General features: G+C 44.5%; 1 long non-coding RNA gene across 1 annotated transcript; it reads left to right on the top strand.

Annotated features, from left to right (window-relative positions):
• The first annotated feature begins 1,189 nt into the window (after nt 1–1,189).
• Nucleotides 1,190–6,801, top strand: LOC141569208 (uncharacterized). Its single transcript, XR_012492678.1, has 4 exons — nt 1,190–1,314; nt 1,401–1,719; nt 2,177–2,613; nt 3,434–6,801. It is a non-coding gene; the product is annotated as an uncharacterized LOC141569208 (long non-coding RNA).
• Nucleotides 6,802–8,775: the final 1,974 nt, after the last annotated feature.

The following is an 8,775-nucleotide window of genomic DNA, read 5'->3' as shown; positions in this document are numbered from 1 at the left end:
TTTTATGTCACTTGTGCTGTTGAAGCTGGGCAGCCTCGTATTCTCACCTTGGACTGCATTTATCGGGTCAACAATGATGCTTCCTTTTCTTACTGATGTCCTACTGTAACTGAACCACCACACACCCAGTTGCAAACATCTCTCATAGTTTCTGGGTGCAAGACAAAGAAAGCAGAATTCCAGCATCTGTGACCTGGGAGTGAGTCCCAGGTGGCCCGGAACCAATCCTGCATGTCTCGGCTCCTGGCCCAGGCTTTGCTGCTCATTCCTGGAACCATGAAGTATTAAGAAAGGGAGATTCTCTCTTTCTGTGGAGATTGCCCTCTGAGGAGGTCCTGATTCCCGGGATTGGTTAAAGGAAGTAAATGGGACCCAGAATATCTTAACATACTTTCTAAAATGTCCAAGATCCAGTACAAAAGTAACACTTGTCATTTTAAAATAACAGGAAGATAAATACTTGAGTGAGAGAACACACTGGCACAGATGATTTAGGTGCTAAAATATGTGACAAACTTTTAAACCAGCAATTGTAAAGTCCCTTTGACAAATAAGTATGGACACGGTTGACACAAATAGAAAAGTAGAAAAAACTCAACATATAAACAAAAGTCATAAAAACACAACAAATGTAAATTAAAGAACTGAAAAATATAACAGATGAAATTAACAAATAAAACTTTTCTGGAAGAAATCAAGAACAGGTGACACTAAAATGAGATTCAGGGGCTGTCTAGGTATTCAAAGCAACTAAAGAAATATTACAATAAATATGCTGCAAATAAACAAAGACAATGTATAAGATTTCACTGTAGGAAACAGTGGAAAATGTAAAGAAAGATTAAACCAAATTTATTTATTTAACAAAAAAGGGCTACCCGTTTGCTCTGATTAATTCCTACCATGAACGTTTTTTGTAGATGTCACCAGGGGGCGCTGTGGATCTTCTCAGAGCTGTAGGGCATGAAACCAACTCAATGGTTCTAATTGAATGGTCCCTGTACCCAAGCTCATGGCCTGAGTTAGAGGTGACAGCAGGTGCTTCCTCTCAACGGACAGACTCAGAGCTCACAACCACCACAGCCTCCTCCTGAGAGTGAAGCTACAAACTGGGCTGAGGACGCGGAATCAGATGGTACTGTGGGCTCATATTTGCATAATGCCCCATAAACACGCCCTTTACCCAGGGAGCTGAGGAGGAGATAAAGGGACACCCCAGAGACCAGCACCAGCATGAAGCCAGGGGACACTGGAAAGTCTTCACCATGACCTGGACTCCTCTCCTCCTGCTCCCCCTCCTCACTCACTGCCCAGGTTCAAGGACATTTCTGAGACCAGCCTTTGGAAGGATTCCTCTGCCTTGATTCTTCATTCCTGACATGTGTCTGTTTTCATTTCAGGGTCCAGTTCTCAGGCTGCGGTGACTCAGGAGCCCTCACTGGCTGTGTCCCCAGGAGGGACAGTCATTCTCACCTGTGGCTCCAGCACGGGAACGGTCACCAGTGGTCACTATCCATACTGGTTCCAGCAGAAGTCTGGCCAAGCCCCCAGGACACTGATTTATAATACAAACAAACTCTCCTGGACCCCTGCCCGGTTCTCAGGCTCCATCATCGGGGGCAAAGCTGCCCTGACCCTCTCGGGGGCCCAGCCCGAGGATGAGGCCGAGTATTACTGCGCTCTGTGGTTCAGCAACCATTTCCACAGTGACAGATGCAGGTGGGGAAGTGAGACAAAAACACTCAGGCTCAGTGCACCCTCGTCTCCTAATGTCTCTCTTCTTTGTTCACTAAGCTGAGACTAGGCTGTGTGGCTCAGGGGACTTGTTTTCCACAGCACCAGCGCATGTGGGCAAATCAATTGTTCTGTGCTATAAAATGTTGTATTTTTAACACATGATTTATGAAAACAAAAAGCATAAAAAAAATAAAATGGGAAAAATATCCAAAAAGAACAGGGTTAATTTATAAATTATAAGAATTAATGTAATACTTTATGTCAATTATTTGTACCCTGGGGAATGAGGCGTCTTCCCCCATCTTAATGAGTTTAATGGATAGTGACCCTCCATGTGTGAGGGAAATATCGGAGTCACAAAAGCAGGATAGTTCTGACCCCTCGGCCCTCCTGCATGTTCCCTACACAGACTCTGATGACTGCGCCATGTTTCCTGCAGGAGTAACACGTGATGACAGAGACGGAGACTGAAGCACAAGCCAAGGAATGCCAAGGATTGCCAGGAGCCACCAGAAGATGGGAGACAGAAGGGAAGAACTTCCCTAGAGCCTTCATGGGAGGACGGTCCTGCCGGGATCTTGTTCTCAGGCGTCTAACTCCACAACCGACAGAGAATAGCTTCCTCATTTTAAGCCCCTTGGTCTGTGGTGCTTTGTTACAGCAGCCTTAGGAAGTAGTACATCGGGGCAGTGCACACCCCATGACAGACTGAGGGTATAAAGGCCAGGACACTTGAAACTGCAGCAGAAGTAGCAACCCCTCATGACAACCTGCAAGGCTGGAGGCCATATCTGTGGAGCATAAACACCTAACTCATGATTATAGTGTGGTTCTCTGTCCTGAAGTGAAACATGGTCTGGATCCCAGGACTATGAGGTACGAATGGCCACTCTTTCCATCACTGTGGGGGATCCACTTGGGGGATTTTTGTCTCTATTCCCTATAGTGCTGGTGTCTGTGGGTTTACAGGCTGTGGCCCTGGATGGGGGACACTTATACCAGAGGACACAGCAAGAGTCCAAATAAATTCCAACCTCAGCTCCACTGTGTAATGAGACACCCATTGGTAGGTCTCCTCTGCTCAGCTTGAAAGTAAGTGTCATCTATAGCAACACAGCCCACACCCTGAGAAGGAAGTGGGGTTGAACTTACACACATCAGACGGAGGTTCTGAAGCACCCCAACAGGTAGAAACTGGACCAGCTGCTTCCCAAAGGGGAGGGGCATCCAGTGTGGGAGGTGGAAGAACAGGACCGTCTTCATGCTTTTAAGCTGAGACCAGCGCCAGCAGCAGGGCCTGTGGTTCATCCCATGATTTTCTTTGGAAATCCCCACCAGCACGCGGGAAAGCAGGCCCAACAGATTCCTGCAGGATCTGCTCCTGGGACTTAGGCCAGAAGCTTGTGGCTCTAAACAGAGCAAGAGGTGGACCATGGTGGATGTAGTGGCGCCTGCCATGGATTCCTCTTCCAGGACTAACATCCCTGGCCCTTGGCTGAGTGTTGTCCTCCAACAGGTCTAAGCTGAGACTTTGTGTGGGTCTTGCAATTGGATAAGGGATTGCTCATGGTTAACTGTAAAAAGGGTGCTCGGAATTTGGGCTGGGAGAATGAGAAGGGTTTAATGAGGAAGGAACAATGCGGTCCAAAGTTAAATATCATTTCTGCTACCAGGATCCATTTGTGATTTTTTACAGGTTACAGGTGGGAGAGGTGAACAGGAGACAGAGGACCAAATGATGACCTTGAATGACATACTGAAAATTTTCCAGTAATAAAAATGGGTAAAGAAATTATGGACAATTTCTAATCAGAGAAGTGCTTCATCAGATGAATATATTTTAAATATCACTCTGACAATGACGCAAAGAATGAAATAAATGAGGACAAATGATAGACAAGACCAGCCTGGGTGACTCTGCAGGGCCTGGTGAGTATAGAGGAGAACCTACAATTAGTCACCTGGGGAGGTACAGGGAGCGGTGGAGCATGAGGAGATATTGAAAACATCAGTGCGCATCCTCTGAGGGGCATGTGTCTTTCCATAGTCAGGAACAGGCTCCAGATTTTGAGGGTGAATAACTAGCCAGGCTGTGGTGCCAGACATTTCATTATGGTTTGTGACTGTTCACTTTGTGTTTCCCCATCAGAACAGGAATATTTATATATTCATGTCATGTTACCAATGTATCTATAAAGTCTAGAAGACAGGCTGGCACTAACGGGAAACTCAACACACATTTGCTGAATAAAAATGTGTGATCACCTAAGTGTGTAATCCAGGAAAAGAGCGGATCTGCGATGAACATAAAGATGTCTGGACATTTTGAGATTGATGTTCTGAGTTTGTTCTAGAGGAAAAGTTAAGAAATTTGACGTCACTGTCTGAAAAGCAGGAGAATGCCATAAACTTGAATTCTTTTTGTCTTTTTTTAGTTAAAGTTTATTGGGTGCCAATTGTTAGTAAAGTACATAAATTTCAGGTATACATTTGTATATTACATCCTCTATAAATCCCATTGTGTGTTCACCACCCAGAGTCAGTTCTCCTTCCATCACCATATATTTGATCCCCTTACCCTCATCTCCCACCCACCACCCCCCTTCCCCTCTGGTAACCACTAAACTATTGTCTGTGTCTATGAGTTTTTGTTTCTCATTTGTTTGTCTTGTTCTTTTGTTGTTTTTAGTCTATACACCACATATCAGTGAAATCATACGGTTCTCTACGTTTTCTGTCTGACTTATTTCACTCAGCGTTATACTCTCAAGAATCCTTGGTGTCTTACTCAGCCACATATGTAAGGTGCTGGTCACAAGCTGGGGGAGGTGAGCAGCTTGCTGAACTCGGATTCCATGAGGTCATTAGACAAAGTGGAAAAGGTTGTGACGAGTCGTCAGGAACTGAGTGAAGAACAACAGGACAGGTAGATGGCAGAGGACATTGTGAAGTCAGAAGATAACTTCCGTGAGCTAATAAACTGCCTAGTGTGGGTTAGTTGAATGCATGTCTACTAGTATCTCATGTAACTAAGGGCCTGGAAGATAATTATTTGTCAATCAATGTTAAATACAGAATATCACAGGCTCCATGAAATTCTAATATCCACCTCCTCATCCCAAAATCCCATAAAAGGCCTTGATGAGAAATTTCTTGAAGGAAAAAACGATGGGTCAGTGAGTTCTGTGTCTACAAAAGAGAAGCATCTGCAAGGGGAGAAGTGGATGTAAGAGGCCACAGATGATTGAGAATGTCTGTAATGATATGGGCTTAATTCCTATCAAATATGCATGGCATGGACCTCACAGCAGCAAAACAGGATGTGTTGCACTTTCTTTACTTTTTCAATCAACACAACCATTAAATTGGGGATATTTAAAGTCTATTGGGGATAATTAAAATACAAATCAGTTGATACGACAGTAGTTGGAATCCACTGCTTTAGGGCACCAAGTTTTGCAACTTTAAAATGTGTGTAAATGATAAAGAGCATCCCGATGGGGTGACACGATGTTTGGGTTTGTTTTAGTGTCATTCAGCAAGGAAGAGGTGTTCCCTATAAAGGGGAGTGAGAGATTAAACAAGGCAGATCATACTGATGAGGGTCGAAATTGGACGAAGTGTGCAAAGAGTTAATTGGCCTACTCTCTAGATTTTTTTAACTTCAAAAAATTGACAACAACAAATGTGAAATAAAATTTCCATCCCTATCTGTGATGATGTGTCTCTGTCCTGCTTAAACAGATGGTTGAAGCTGACAAAATGTTCTTTCCACCATTATCTCGAACTAAAGCCCATCTCCTGCCAATAGACGGAAAAGGAACTGGTGTGAGGCCATAGAAGGGACAGGGCTCAGCGTTTCAAGTCAGAGGCAGGAGTCTCTGGAGGATTTTTAACTAGGGCATGAGCTGCCTGATCTAAATCGGAAAGATCCCTCTGAATTCCTTGATGAGACAGGGCCTGAGGGAAGCACTTGTTCCTGGTCATAGGCTATTTATTTCAAGGTTCTGTGTGTCTAGACATTGAGGGACCATTTGTATAATTAAAACAATTCTGGATGTGGGTACAGTGAGGAAATGATGATTTCATCATTCCCCTTCCCAGACATCTGAAAAACAAAGAAACACTGAAATGTCACACTTAACTTCATTCTAAAATAAAACAGTGGGTTGGAAATACAGAGGGGAAATAAATTCTGTTTATAGAACAAACAAATTGTAAGGCCACCAGAACAAATCTGACAATAAATATATAATACAAATATGCAGAAAACAAGCCAAAAAATAGGAAGCTACAGCTCATTTCAAAAAATAGGTGTTACAATCTCTAATCCCTTCACCTTCCCCCACATTCCCCTTCCCCTCCCATCTAGGAACCCTCAGTTTTTCCTCTATAGCTCTGAAGCTGTTTTTGATTAGTTTGATTATTTATTCTATTCTTTAGATTCCACATATAAGTTTGATAATATGGTGTTTGTCTTTCTCTGTCTGACTTATTTCACTTAGGATAATGTTCTCTAGGTCCATCCGTATCGTTGCAAATGGTAAGATTTCATTCGTTTTTATGGCCGATTAATACTCCATTGTATAAATGTACCACAGTTTCTTAATCCAGTTTTCTACCGATGAGCATTTCGGTTGCTTCCATGTCTTGGCTATTATTGTGAACAACACTGAAATAAACATACAGGTGCATATACTTCCATGGGGACACAAAAAATGGTTTGGGGAATGTAATCATTGATGTTGTAAAGATTTTTTAGGTTATCTGATGGATACTTGTCCCATTAGAGAGACCACTTCATGGATGGTGTAGATGCCTGACCATTGCAGTGAACACCTGAGACTCAAGCTGAATAATAATGAATGTCAACTGTAATTTAATATGTATATAGTCACAGGATGTGGAGTACAGTATAGGGGATAGATCGGTAGAATTCTAACAGCTATATATGATGCAAAGGGTGTAGTAGATTGGGGGAGGAGGGTTATCACTTTGTGAGGGGTGTAAATGTCACCTGAAATTAATAAAAAAGAAATAAGTGTTACAATATTCCAGAGTAAATGTTAAGTTGCTAGCTATTAGTATTTCATATTCCACAATATATCTGGTCCCCCACATAATGATAAAAGCATTGCATAGCGTTTTTAATGTTTCCTCAAATGCTGCCATGTTTCCCCAAAAATAAGACCTAGCTGGACTATCAACTCTAAAACATCTTTTAAAGCAAAAATTAAAATAAGGCCCAGTATTATATTATATTATATCATATTATATTGTATAAGACCCAGTCTTATATTAAAGTAAAATAAGACCTTGTCTTATATTCATTTTTGCTCAAAAAGACACATTAAAGCTGATTGTCCAGCTAGGTCTTATTTTCGGGGGAACATGGTAACTTTTGAACATGACCTTAAGCTCGTTTTCTGGAAATTTCCTTTCTATACCATTTCCTTGAAGATCCCCTGTGCACCCACAAATGAGCTGAATTTTACCTCTCTTGTGGGAAGTTTGACATGAAGCTCACTGTACATTTACTTTACACAATAAATTATCTGGTAGTGAAAATAAATTAATTTGGGATTTACGTACATTTTTGCACTTCCCGGTGATGGAGAGCCATCTAGGAGCGAGAGACAGTACAGTAATCATGAACAGTGTATCAGAATCACAGTATCTTGGAAGCAGACCATAGGTGTGCGAATAGAGACAGTGACCTGGTGAGCCCCGCAAACCAGCTGGGATCTCAGGGCTTTGGGCTACAGAGAGGTGTGTGCCCTGTGACCAGCAGGGGGCGATGTGGGACTGCCCTGTGGTGTCTACACAGCTGCTCAGTGAGGACCATTCACTCAGTGGAGCCTAGGCCGGTGGTGCGGGGGCTGGACCCTGAGCTCCCTGATGGGGACTCAGTACCTTTGTCTCTCATGCCTGGCAGAGTCCCCTGAGCAGGGACCTTTGTGTGGTCTCAGCAGGTGCTTCCTCCCAGGGCTCTCCCAGGGGTGAAGCCAACCTCCATCCTCCTCAGTCTGGGGTGTGAGCTGAGCACCAGGGCTCAGGGAGGGGCTGGGCAGTCAGTGGATGGACACACATTTGCATGGACAGCCCCTCCTCTGGCAGAGGGTGGAGAAGAAAAGGAGGCCTGGGGCAGCCCAGCCCCACTGTGGGCTCAGGGCTGTGTGCACCATGGCCTGGACTCCTGTCCTCCTCGTGCTCCTCTCTCACTGCGCAGGTGGGGACAGGCCTCGGGGACCAGGGCAGCGCTCTGGCCTGTGCCTCTTTCTCTGTGTAATTCCCTGAGAACCTTTACCCTGGTCCCTGCTCCATCTCCCATTTGTGTCTGTGTTTGCAGGTTCCCTCTCCCAGCCTGTGCTGACTCAGCCGCCCTTCCTCTCTGCATCTCTGGGAGTATCAGCCAGACTCACCTGCACCCTGAGCAGTGGCTTCAATGTTGAGGGCTACTGGATACGCTGGTTCCAGCAGAAGCCAGGGAGCCCTCCCCGGTATCTCCTGTATTACAAGTCAGACTCAGATAAACACCAGGGCTCCGGGGTCCCCAGCCGCTTCTCTGGATCCAAAGACACCTCGGCCAATGCAGGGCTTCTGCTCATCTCTGGGCTGCAGCCTGAGGACGAGGCTGACTATTACTGTGCTACAGGTCACGGCAGTGGGAGCAGCTTTAGTTACTCACAGTGACTCAGATGAGGAGGAAGTGAGACAAAAACCCCTGGGTCACAGACCTGACCTCTGAGTCTCTTTTCAATGAGAAGCTTCCATGGAGATACCTGTAGGCAAGACTCTTCTGCAGAAAGTTCTTTCCTTGAACAGGGTAAGGAAACACACAGGATATGCATGTAACATGAGTCAGCACAGGGTTGTTAGAATGGCACTGAAGGATGAGGACACAGAACTTAAGTGCAGATTCCACAGGGTATAAAGAAGATTAACAGGAGTAAATACTGTTTTCTGCAACTGAAAATGCCGCCCCCTACAACCAGGTTCCTCCACAGTCCATTTCGTAATCTTATTCCACATTAAATC

This window comes from Rhinolophus sinicus, linkage group LG16, assembly GCF_036562045.2.
Source record: "Rhinolophus sinicus isolate RSC01 linkage group LG16, ASM3656204v1, whole genome shotgun sequence".
Lineage (NCBI taxonomy): Eukaryota > Metazoa > Chordata > Mammalia > Chiroptera > Rhinolophidae > Rhinolophus > Rhinolophus sinicus.
The sequence above is the reverse complement of the archived record's forward strand: the minus strand, read 5'-3'. Positions and strand labels throughout refer to the sequence as shown.